The sequence below is a fragment of the Vicugna pacos genome, chromosome 16, assembly GCF_048564905.1.
Source record: "Vicugna pacos chromosome 16, VicPac4, whole genome shotgun sequence".
Taxonomy (NCBI): domain Eukaryota; kingdom Metazoa; phylum Chordata; class Mammalia; order Artiodactyla; family Camelidae; genus Vicugna; species Vicugna pacos.
The window spans coordinates 59,764,001-59,777,004 of NC_133002.1; the positions used below are offsets into that span (position 1 = coordinate 59,764,001).

At 47.8% G+C, this 13,004-nt stretch overlaps 1 protein-coding gene across 2 annotated transcripts in view; it reads left to right on the forward strand.

Annotated features, from left to right (window-relative positions):
• Positions 1-2,959: 2,959 nt before the first annotated feature.
• Positions 2,960-13,004, forward strand: part of TNRC6C (trinucleotide repeat containing adaptor 6C) — a 110,640-nt gene continuing 100,595 nt past the window's right edge. The window contains exon 1 of one of the 2 annotated variants that reach the window (XM_072939685.1): positions 2,960-3,127. The gene's annotated coding sequence lies outside the window, so the exon portion shown is untranslated. The remainder of the gene's footprint in view (positions 3,128-13,004) is intronic. The other variant, XM_072939684.1, reaches the window with a different exon arrangement.

Genomic DNA, 13,004 nt, shown 5'->3' on the forward strand with positions numbered 1-13,004 from the left:
AGCTATGCCCACCCCCGCACCCCAGAAGTTGCATTTCTAACAAGCTCGCAGGTGATGCTGGTGCTTCTGGTCCAGGGAGCACACTTTGGGAACTGTTGAGCTAAATCAAACCTTTGTGCCCAACGCAGTAATTTATTCTGCAATTTCCCTGGAGATGAGGGTGTAGTCACCCTGTCTTTCTGCTTAAACCAGATGTGGCTCTGGTTACACTTCAAGCTGGAGTTTCTATGGGTAACTCTCAAAATTTTTCCTTGAATGGAACCAAAATTTGCCTCCAAACCTTCCACACATTTATCCCAGGACTGCCTCCTACAGTGTCACAGATGCATCCAGCCAGGTCTTCTCCATCTGTCCTTAAGTAATTGACCTTTTACTGTAAGGGATGCACTTAATACTTAATTCTCTTGCATGTCATTCTGTGGGTTTTGCCCATTATTATAGATTATTAACTCATACCTTAGTTACAAGGTGGTAATGGCAGGGCTGAGAGGCGGATAACAGACCCCAAATGTGCACTTACTCATTTTACCACTTTACCAGGGGGCTCCTCATGGTTTATTCAGCCCAAGTAGCCACTGATAAGTGACACTGAGTTCTTTAAGCTCCACACTCATGGCCATCGTATATCTCAGTGTTTCTGGATGCGCCCTATTTAGAGTGTTCTTTCTGTTGCTACAGGCCCATATGCCAAACCACGAGTCCAATTTTTGGTTCAGAAAACATGCTCATTATAAGTGTTGCCTTTTCTCTGTGTGTTTATGGTCTAAGATAACAGGAGAGGACAATTATTTTGCCTGCTTTAAGCTGAGGGAGGGGTCAGTAAAGAGAACAAGATGGAGAATAGTGGAGAGGTTACAGTCACAAATTCAAAATCAAGGACAAATATTAAATAATGTAATTTGGGTTCAATTTTCCAAACAGTGAAATTCTGCTTATTACAATAATGGGTCTACCCAGGTAGGTACCTGAATTCCTCATTGATTAAGCAATCTATTTAGTGGATGCTGCATATTTTATTTTGCAGTCCCTCCTGGAGCAGGTGACAATATCTTTATCTTTGAGAAATACAAAGGATACAGGTTTCTCTGCAGTCAAGAATTAAATTAATGTAAATAAAAGTTGAATGGAAAACGCAGAAGCCTCTCTCAGGTCCATTTGACTTCAGATCCTTCTAAGTATGTGGGTTTTTAAGAAGGGAAATGCCCAACACAGACAGACGTTTGAAGATGATTTTAGACCGGGGTTTCTGGATCTGACTACCGGAGGGCTTAAAATATGGCAGTAAGAAGAAAGGAATGCGCAGAGCTCAAGGGACCCTGAAGGGAAACGAGAGCAGGGAGTCTGTTGTGTCCCTTTCATCCACAGACGTTTCAAAGCAGGACACTTGCGGTAACAAAATTACACTGTGAAAGTAGCGTGTCATTATCTGCTCTTCAAGATGGGGACACGTAGACAGGGAATGGCCTCCTCCAACACGAACAGCTTTCAAGTAGCACCATGGAGCCTCCACCGCACTAAGGGGAAAGCTGGCCGGCTTCCACAACGCTTCGTGAAAATGGAGTGAAGTCTTGGTTTCAATATCTTCTCGTGACTTGAACCGAGAGTTAAAAGGGAACGTTTAAGTTGCACATCACTCCTGACCTTACCTACAGTTAACGACTAGCATACATCGAAGAGGAGCGGCGGAATGGAGGACCGCTACCGGGTGCCGAACGCCAGAAAGGAACCGTGGGGTGTGGGATCTGGAGCGCCCGGGTTCGGCCCGGCAGCCGTTTGCGCGGTGGGGGCGGGATGCTCGCGCTCCGGGGAAAGGGTCGTCTCCCGGGGGCTGTTTCGCAGCGAGGCTTGTTAGGCTCGCAGCAGGGCGCTCCCCGGGGAGCGGCTGCGCGCAGGGGCTGGCTGGGAGGCGCGCGGCGAGCAGGATGCTCCCAGGCCCGGGCCGGCGCGTGTACGTGTGTGTGCACGGTGGGGAGGTGCAGGGCGTGTGCACGGCACGGGCCGGACGCGCGCCACTGCGGGCGCCGGACTCCAGCGCATAGAAGGCCAGCGCCGCCGGGTGAAAATACCGCTCAAAACCCTGGCTTGGGAGCCGCGGAACTCCGGCCGGAGAAATCGAGCAGACGCGCAGGGCCGGGTCTTCGTCCCGCCGTTGAGCGCGCTAACGCGGAGCCGCAGCACCTAAGACGACGAGGACACCGCGCGGGTTTTCACGCACCCCAGGCGGAGCTCGAGCCCTCGGGACTCGCACCCGCTCGGGCAGGCGGAGCGCGTAACCGCTAGCGCCCTGGCGCGCTCCCCGCGCGGTCTGGGGAACCACAGTGCGGGCGGGTATTAAGGGGGATCTAGGGGGCGTGGCCTGACTGGTGCTAGCCAATGGGCCGGGGAGGGGCGCGTGGGGGCGGAGCTCGGGTTCAGAGCGCCGATTGGTCAGTTGGCCCTCCGGTATGCAGATACAGTGGAGTCACGTGCCAGGGGCCGGGACGACTTCCTGTTGGAGGCCAACGCGGGGCGGGGAAGGGGGCGCGAGCGCCCCGTCTGGCTGGAGCGGGGGGAGGGGGGTTCTTGTCAGTTAGAGCAACAAGATGGCCGCGGTGGCAGCTCCGCACCTCAGCGCGACGGCCCCGGGAGCCGCAGCCGCCGCCGCCGGCCCCGCCGCCCCGCAGTCCTGAGCGCCGCCCCGGCCGCCCCCACCGCCCCTGACAGGGCCGTCCCCGCGCTTGCCGCGCTCCTGCCGCCGCCGCCGCGGGCCCACCCGAGCCGGAGGCGGAGGGAGCGGAGCCGGCAGAGCGCCGAGCGCCGCCGCCGCCGCCGCCGCCTCGGATCCGGGGCCGCGCCGGAGCCGCCGTCCCGCCAGCGGGCGCGAGGAGGAGGGCGCGTCGCGGCGTCGCCGGGGCCGGACCTGGACCCGCCGGGACGCGCCGCCGCCCACCCGCCCGCGCCGCCCCCGCCGCCGCCCGCTTCGGGACCTGAGCCCGCGGCGCCGGCGCTGAGCGGGCCCCCGCCGCCCGAGCGCCCCGCAGGCCCCGGGGCGGCCGCCCGAGTCGTCGTCGCCGCAGCCCCCAGGCCCGCGCCTCCGGAGCCCCGCCGAGGAGCCGCCGCCGCCGCCGCCGCCGGGGACGGAGCCCAGGTGAGCGCGGGCCCGGCCTCCGAGCCGCCGCAGCTGGCAGAGCTGGCGGCGTCGCCTTTGTTCGTCCGGGCCCGGAGCGCGAGGGGTCGCGGGTCCCGGCGGGAAGGGTGCGCGGCGCGGGGCGGCGGGAGCAGCTGCCCGCGGCGCGGGACCGGGTGCGTGCGCGCGCGGGGAGAGAGGTTCGCGGTGCCGGGCGTGATCTGAACGGGCGGTGCGGCCACACGGCGGTTGCGTGTGTGGTGTGTGTTTAAACTGATGCAGTTGGTGGGATTGGTCGTCCCCGAGCAGTCACCCCCGGGTTTTGCATTTCTGATGGCATGCACGAGCCCAAGGGTTTTCGGTATGGGGCCTCCCGCGCCGTTGTTTGGGGGAGCGCAGACGCGGGCGTGCTTTCGCGAGCGTGGAGGGGCCCCTCGGCCTCCTGCGGGTCTGAATCAGGTGGGCTGCTCGCTGAGCTGCAGTCTGCGGGGCGACGCGCACGAGGCGAGGGAGCCGAAGCGCAGCTGCCCGGCTCTCGGACCCCGAGCGCCCCAGGGCCACCTCTGCTCCAGCGACGCCTCGTCTGCACCTTTGCTTCGTGGATGAGATTAATTGATAGATTCGTGCCTGTTAAAATGTGCAGATGCGAATGCAGGGGTTCCCTGCGCGTTAAGCCGGTGGAGAACCATCCGCTCGCAGGTTACACAGAGCTTTGGGAATCTCACCGAAGATGTAGGCGCGCTGCCTCGACGGTGCGGGGCGGGGGAGGAGGAGCCGCAGATCCCGGCTGCACCTCTTGCGGTATAAGGCACTCGGCAGTCACAGTGATTCTGTGCAAAATGAGTGGAACTGTCTGGTACCTTTGCCTCTGTCAGGTTGAACCTCCATTTGAGTGGTCTGCTCGGTTTTGTCTCGGCATGAACTGCAGATCCTGAACTCAAAATGGTGCTCTGTTGAGGTCCAACTTAAGCGTCTTTAAGGAGTTGCAAGTTGGCGGCGTCTGACTGGTTTAATCCATTGTGTTGCTGAGGTCCGGGTTTTCTCCCGTATCCGGTGTTCACGTTGATGTGCTGCGGTCGGTGTAGGTGGTCAGTTTATGGCGATCACTGAGGAGAGGCAGCTACGTTTCGGAATGTAATTTGACCCCGCAGGAGGCTTATTTTATGCAAGTAATTTCCTACATTTAGAATTGAGTAACTAGGGGGATGAGTTGAGACACTGGAAATGTGGCTTGAGTGAGCTTAGAGGACAGTGGTGGCCAGTTTGAAATATGTGAGGAGTGCTGACAATTACACGCATAGTTTCCAGACTTCCCTCAATACTATGTGGAAGAATAAAGGATAAAACTTAGCCCCAGGCCAGATGGACTCGATTGGCAGAGGGCACCTTGAAGAAATTTACCTTATTTCAGAACCACAGAGGTGAGGAAGGTCTTTGAACACCTTTCAGTGTGACACTCCTGGGATGCTTTGTTGGGGGAAATGATGCAAAGTGAGGTTTTAAAACCGACTGGCCCAATAATATTAACCAAATTAATTTTTATTGTTGGTGTTTACAGAAGATAATAATGGTCTGAATAGTTGTTAGTTTACCTACATTGAAAGTTTTTTATATTTGTAGTTTCATAAGAATAGAGGTTCATAGAATCTGTTTTTCTTTCACGCTTTGGGTCGTGAGACATTGATGGCTCCTCAGAAAATAGTAATGTAAAAGTATTGGTTAAGTTTTACACATGCACATACACACATAGTCAGACTTGGTTTTATTATGTGGATATAGTTTTAAAAGCCTGATTCTAAGTCTTTAATATTTGTCCAAATCAAAGACCTCATTGTCTGCTACCTCTGATTTACTATTAAGGTATGAAATTAAATAAGATTGACACTGAGGCTGTCATAAGACTTAATCCTAACGACTTCATTTTGGATTCTGGCGTTTAAATATTTCAGTAGTAATCTGGGGTAGACGTAAATGTTGATTTTTGGTTTTCCTCCTTTCAGTGTTTATTGTTCTTTTTCAAGTGGCATATGTTTTAACACTTTGACAAAGATTATTTTGTAACAGGTTTATATTTATACTTAGTTGTTCAGGAATTTTGCAACAGTTACCTTAGAATGCTGATTATGAGGGAAAGTGGGGCGAACTGTTTCATTTGACTCTCAATGATTAAAATATAACTAAACCATGGGGGGAACACAGGAAACTTTAAATTACAGTATTTCTCACCACCACCACCTTTTTGTTAAACACGCAGCTTTCCTGAGATAAATTTGGGCTTTTCCAAATGCTGTCATCTGGCTCACTTCCAAAACCCAGCTGGAGGAGGAGGAGGTCAGGGCTGGAGGGGGCGGGGGGCAGCCTTTTTCCTTAGTGCAGAGAGCTTTCAGTTGGGAAGAAATGGAAGATAAAATTCCTACAGTACTGGCTGAGAATGGGTTGTTTCCATTACTTCCCCAACTCCAAGTGAGGGCAGTGAGGTCCTGAATGTAAAGTTATTCTTGCTTGACTCAAGAAAGGGATGATAATTTTAAATTAAAGAAAAATACTAGTGACGGTCTGTTTACCTGTTATTTGACTTGCGCATATAGGATGTCTTTGACATCGTATAACTTCTGTATCAACTTAACATCGTAAGGCTTAAGAACCATTTTGAACACTGTTGATGGGTTTTTGTTGGTTTGTTTTGGCCTTCTCCAGTAGGAAGTAGATCCATGAGATTGCATGCTTAGGTTTGAGATGATATTTACCTGCCAGCCAGGGTTTATTGTGTAAAGGTGATATCTGAGAAGACTTTATAAGAAAGAAAACATTGGCTGTGAAATCTGAGGTTGTTCCATGTATCAGAATAGCATATGAGTTAATTAAGATTTGGGGATGGAGCAGACAAAGATTACTTAGCCTGTGTGGAAAGCATGAGAAACAGAGAGGTGAGGAGGGCAGGTCTAGAAAAGGCCAGGGACCAGGGTAGGTTGAGGGAGCAGGAGGTGGAGCCCTGAGCAGGCAGTGCCTGGAAGTTTCTAAGTAAGTGGGGAAGAACAAGGTATAACTTTGGTTTTATTTGTTTTTTCTTTTCCTTTGACTGAAATTGTTTTGGCTTCTTACTCCTGATTTTGAGACAGTCAAATGGGTTTTTACCTTTTTTCCAGCTTTATTTCGGAGGGTCTTCTGATGTTTTAGGTGAGCTGTAAGGAAATCTTTTGAGAATGTTGGTGCCGTGGTGTATTTTGTATGATAACTGGTTTCACAGTGAAGGTGACTGAATTCTATTTGCTTAATTAAGACAGTGAACATCTTAATAATTGTGTTTGAGGATGTCATAGATTTGAGTAGAGAGAGCAGAATATCAAATGAGAACTGGCTTTTTTTTTTTTTAAAGGACGTTTTACAGATTTTCTTGGTTTAAGCTGGTCTAATCATGACTATCTAAATTTTTACACTTAGCTTTTAAATAGTTGTGCAGTCATGCAGACAGCATTCTTTACTTTGCAAAATAATATGCAGTAAGTTTTCTTTAAGATGTTCTCGATTATAAACATTCATCTTATACACAACCTTTTAGGAATATAATTACTTAAAAATATGAAGGTTAATTATAGTCAGAAATAACTATATAACCTTGTGTAGAGATTGTATGTTTGACATTGAAACCAAAAACATGTGTAATCCTTGCCCAGTGAACTTGTTTGAATAACTTGATTAAAATACTCCTGTAACTTTTCTGTTGTTCATATTATGTATTTGAACTGTAATTTATTTAACAAAAAGTAAACATGTATTTTTTAATTCTCCAACTGGAATGTGACAAAGATTGGCGTGTTAAAAACACGATGAAAATTTATACCCTTTGTACCATTTTTGGAGTTTTACTAAAAATGAGTTCTTTTCTTGGCCCCAGATGCTTTCAGAGAATGAAGAAGCTCTTGCAGGGATGGAGAGCTGTTTGTTAAGAATGCATTCTTCCTCCGTAGCCCTCAAAAGGCTCTCGAGCTGTGTGCAGAGCTAGACAATCTGGGCATCCAGCCATAAAACATCACTGCTGCAGCACAGAGAGTTGCTCGCACCCCCCGAGCCCTCCGCGGCTACAAACCACAGCAGAGGGAATGGCCTTGGGAAAGCAGCGTGCACTGCTGTTTGAACTCTTAATATTCTGCGTAGCTCTCTGAGCTCCAGCTCTGCACTGGGACTTCAGTGTTCTAAGATGTACTCATGGTTAAGGGTGGGCAAGAGTGTAACTTCTGAAATCTGTCCCCTCTGGGCCAGTGGATTGGAGTATTTGTTGTGGGAAATAAGGAGCAGCGAGGTGTCGGTCCCAGAGTCTCACTCTCCTCGTTTGCCTCTTTGTCACAATACTTCTTTCCTGTTGGGGGATGACCTGCCAAAGACACATGGGACAGAGGAACGGGTCCTGTGGAATCTGTCTTCCAGAGAAGGGAGCCTGTGGGGTGGATTGGTCCCAGGTCGCTCGCATCCCATTCTACTTTCTCATAAACCTTTTTTGACACAAAAATTACAAACATATGAAGATGACAAAGTGTGCAGATGTGTGAGCTCACCTTTGTTGTAAGGTTGTGGCATTTTCTGTGAACATCGTCTATTTGTATAAAACCAGATGATCCCCTGTGACCCTCTAGAATACAGATGCCCGAACAGCTCTTCAGTCTAAAGACCTTCTCTCTTTTCCTTCTTTCGAGTGGTTTAGAAATTAATACTCTATTATTGCATAATGACCTTCCTCTGAAGACCTGAACTGCAAACCTGCAGTATCAAGACTGACTGTTCTCAGCAGCGGGAGAACCCCTGTCTGTGGCCGAGCGCCTCACTGAGCGGCAGACGGGCTCGTGCCCGACGCAGTTAGTGCCGCGGCGGTTGTGGGGAACATGTGTTTTGTTGGGTTCGTTTCATGTGTACACTCTAAGCTTATAAAAATAAGATTTCTCACAGGTAAAATCAGTTGCTTGGGTTTATCCTGGCAAAGATATTGTTTACTTTTTATTCCCAAAGTTAATTTTTCTTTTTTTTTTTTTTAAGAGATTGGGGGAAAGTTATACCTTACTTTTATTTATTTATTTAAAAAAATTTTTTTAATTGAAGTCTAGTCAGTTTACAAGGTTGTGTCAGTTCCTGGTGCACAGCATCGTGTTTCAGTCACACATATACATAAATATATTTGTTTTCCAAAGTAAATTTCTTTTTAATTTTTCTTCTGATAAATTATTAATTAAGATGGCAACCAGGAAAACCTAAGTTAGGACAGTACCCCGGAGGTAAGGTTCAGGGCCTTCGCAGCCGCTCGGCCGTGGGGAGGTGTTCACGCGGGAGCGGTGTGTGTGCGTGCGAGTGTGTGTGGAATAACTCCCTGGGTTGCAGTACGTCTTCTTGTTCTATGTGAGTGAGATGTGGAGGGGAGAGAGTGAGTCGGAAGGGAACTCAGTCACAGGGTTTGTTCTTCAGGAGCTGCGGTTTGACGTGAGGTTGGGGAGGTGTGGCAAGGAGGCGACGGCTCTGTGGAACAGGTGCCTTTGAGTCTCTGAGGACGCTGAGGAGGTGGGGAGGGGCTGAGGGAGCATCTTCTCAGGTAGCCGGATCTCAGTTCAGAAATAATCTTCTAGCAGGTACCACGAACATTTGAGATGTGCTTTGTGACAGGGCGCCGGGGACGGGAGCATGGCTGTCTTCCCTCGTCCTCACGGTGCTTCCAGAAAACGGTTGCTCCTGTTCTTTCCATTTTGCAGAGCAGGAGAGCGAGGACAGACAGGGGAGTAATTGCTGCAAGGCCTACAGCCCGTAGGAGGTAAAGCCAGAAAGTACGCTCAGCCCGCTTCAGAGCCCGCACACGTGGACGGGCAGCTTGGATTATCTGAATAGCTTTCTAATTAGTCTCTCTTCCTTTGGCCTCTGCCCCGCTCACCCATCTGCTAATAACTGAATGCTCTCTGGGCACTGTGTGTGTGTTACCCATTTCTCATTGGTAGCTTTACTGTTCCTGTGTTTGTTTTCTAGATTGGGAAACTGAGGCTGATGGAAGTTGAATAATATGCCCAAAGTCAAAGCCTTAATGAGGTGTCAGGCCTCTGACGCCAGGGTCTGCGGGCTTTAGCATCCCCCGGGCCGCTTTCTAAAGCCCAAGCCTGGTCACATGTTCCTTCCTTTATGCCACAGAAACTGAATGGTTTCTCTGCTCAGTGGCCACAGTGAAGGTTGACATCTCCCTGCCCTCCTTGCACTGTCCTACCAGTGAGGGAGACAGGCACCGAACAAGTGAAAACAAACAGAAAAACTGAGATAGCAATTAAATGTTGCAAAGCTTCGTTAAGTTAACAAAAATCCGTGGTGGTGTATAATTATATAGCCGTATATCGTATCTCCCCTCTGGAAGATGCATATTAACACACTGGGTGCTTGGAGAAGTCCAGCAGCAAAAGGAAACTGTACCTTCACTAGCCCAGTCTCTTCCAGACTTATGTGGCCACTGAACAATGTTTTCCCTCCAATACCACCTTTCACTGGAATGGGCTTTGGGACTGCGGAAGGAGAAAGTGCCCGGTCATTCAGAAGAGGGAGAGGATCCACAGGTCACAGTGGTCAGGCAAGGCATCACTTGAAAGGGGTCCTGGAAGGTGGATAGAATTTGGCTGGATGGAAAGGGTATTTAGCAAGGAGACAAATGGGCAAACGATGTGTGGGGAGCATTTTGGAAAGTGCCTACCCATAGCAGCTAGGACTCCGTTTATTGACTGAGCACTGAGACCTAGCTGTAAGTGGAGGCTTCGTGTCAGCAGTCAGGTTTAGAGGGGACTATGTGGAAAGCATCTCCATTCTTTGGCTGGTTAGGAGCTTTTGATGGTTATTGATAGACGTGACATGTCTATCATGTGATTAGAAACTTGCGTTGAGCTGACATACAGCGGATGGTCGGAGGAGGAAACCACGGCTGTTGTGGTTGTTGGTGCAAGGTGATGTGAGCTCAGACAAGCATGATGGCAGGGTGGAACTGAAAGGGTGTTCGGAAGGATCAGCGGGAAAAAACAGCTCAGAGTGATCGGTGTGGGCTGTTAGAAGGAAAGAGTTCTGAGAGGTCAGCTGTACGGGGCTTGCTGCTCTCCTGGGATGTCCCAGAGAGGCTTTAAATTAAGTAAGTAGAGAAGCTAATGTTAAAATATGTGATTAAATGCACACTGTGCATCCTTTTACAATGCTGTTTTGGGAAAGATGACGCATAAGATAGTAGTTTTAGGAGAGTTTGTTGTTTGAGGTTCTGGGACAGAGATTTGACTCATGGCATAAATCCCGTACGTGAAGAGCCACGTAATGACAGGGTTCTGCTGCTAGCTGTGGTGAGTGCTCTCACCGGCATCGAACTTCCTGAGGGCCGTCCCCGTAAAGAAATCTTAACTCAGAATTATGTAGCAGTCTCAGATACATTGTAAACTTTATAGGTATGGAACACTGACAGAAAAGAGAGAAAACAAATCTTCAGTATTTTCAGAAAATGTAAGATCAGATTATAACAAATAGTATACTCGTTTTCATGGTGGCTGTGTTGATGTTACTAGCACTTTTAGAGGTTAGATAAGTATAATAGATTCCTTCTTAACAAAGAAAAAAATTGAAACACCAAAATAAACTTTTTTCTTTTTTTACCTCTCTAGAGTGCGGTGGGGAAGCTTTAAAACAGACAAAAATTTTATTTACCACAGCCAGGTGATGAATAAGAACATTAGCCCCTGCTGTACCCTTGCACGTACTATGGTTTTGTATTTAATTGATGGGCACTGTTTCTTCGCCCATTTCGTTTTAGACTCTGAACCACCTTAGTGCTTTGCGGAAAAACCATCAGCATCATCATTTCCCTGTTAGACTCTGAGTTCCTTGATAGCAGGGATAATAACATGTTTGTCTTCGTAATACCTACAGCATTTTGGAGATGCTCAGGTAAAATTTTTCAGTTTGATTTTGAGTCATCTGCTTCTGCAGAGATGTTGCTTACACACATGGTAGGAAGGAGGGCGGGGAGAGATGGATGGTGACAACTTTCCCCCTGTGTTGTACTCTTCTTAGGATCATGACCCACCATATTTCCAACTAGTCAGATGGGATGCACCTGCAGGTGTGAGGACAGTCTTGGGGATGAGTCATCCTGACAGTCCCCAGTGGGACGCCCTGCGCCATGTCATCTGTGGGTCCCTGTGGGAATGGGAAGTTCCTTTTCCCTGAGGCCTCTGGGCACTGCCAGTGAGTGCCCCCAACCAAAATGTAAAGAAATAATACATGACATTTCTTATGGAATTTGAATTTTAGTTCTAGTTCCTGGTTTGTCTTTCAAAAATCAGGCGACTATCTTCAGATACTAGCCATTGGAAAAATTTAGTGTTACATAACTAACGGGATAGTTCTGGCCAGTCCACAGTGTCTGGTTAGCATATACTAAGCTTGTTATTCTAGTCTCTTCTGGGGGGGGCTCTGGAAATCAGATTGAATTTTAAAAGGATGTTGTCAAAATTCTTTTTCTTGAGACCAATTTTATGTTAACTCATAATTTAAGTACTCGTTTAGCACAGTTGTTAGATGTGGTTATTTAATTAGCTTACATGCATGCCTGTTTAACCTTTGATGGCAGAATTTTGATTATATAGATCCACGGCCTAAGAAAGTGGGTTTTTCTCTTTAACTTGTGAGCGTCCGACTGATCTAAAAGTAGCGGACATCGATTTCAGAATTCAGCCTTTAAGATTACTCAGAAGTCTTTTTGCCTTTTATTTATCTATCCCATGACCTTTTCTCCCTTTTTTCATGTGCTCTTTTCATGTTTTTAATATTTTTTACATTTTCCCTCCTGAAACTTTGCACTTCAGAGATGGGAGGAAAGGCCTATTCTATTTTGAGGCTCTGACCATGCAATTCACAACTGGAGAAGGGATTCCAAAGGGCCTAATAGCTGTAGTTTTTTGAGTGCTTGGTGTGTGCCAAATACAAGGCACTTGATGTATTACCTCATTTATTCTCATCAGTAGATGAGGACATGGAGGCACCTCGGGGAAATCAGGTCTGCAGGACTACCGTGGCCGTGCGTCTGACTGCTCCGCTGCTCCACCTCACTGCTGGACAGAGTGGTTTTTTATTATCTTTAAAGATCTAAGAGATCTTTGGGGCCCCAAATTTGATCTGTGGCATTTGGCCTATTTTAATAAAATTTTTTAATCATATGGTATATAAATAACCTGTGTTCAGTGGGTTCATAGCCCCAAATAGTATCATTTTGGGCTCTAAAAATATATGGAGAGAAACCAACTTTGATGTGTTTATAAGAAATGTTAGTTCTACTTGAAAACCCTGATGATAAATTCTCTTTTCTCCCTGATTTCCAACTCTGGCATCTAGAATGCAGCTGAGGAGGGGCGTGTCTATGAGACAAACAGAGGTCTCATGAAATCTTGTGGATTACTTTTCTTTCTGTCACAGCAGCAGGTTTTTCTTAAAGCATTTTTTGAAAATAAATATTACTGAAATTTTTAAACCTATTTAAAGGGATTCTACTTTTGATCCAAATTGTAAAAAGTGGGGAGATACTTCTGTGCAAATCGGTGTCACCTTGGAACTAGAGTGCTGTAGTTATTAGCGGGGCAGTTGGAAGGAAGCTGCCTGTGACTTATGTGAGCAGTGCATGATAACTGTCTGTCTGCATCTAATTGAGCTACTCCCTGCTACTTCCTGTTCAGTCTCAGATCTCAGTTGGAAAGCAGCTTCTCACTTGACCCGTTTTTCTTCTGTGTTGTATCTTTCTTCCGGTTCTTCATGACAGAAAGTTTGAAGGAGTGGAGTGTTGTAAACCCAAACTGACTTATAAGGTGAAGACATTCAGACCTTGGAATAAGCATATTATCTTTTGTTTTCATTATTT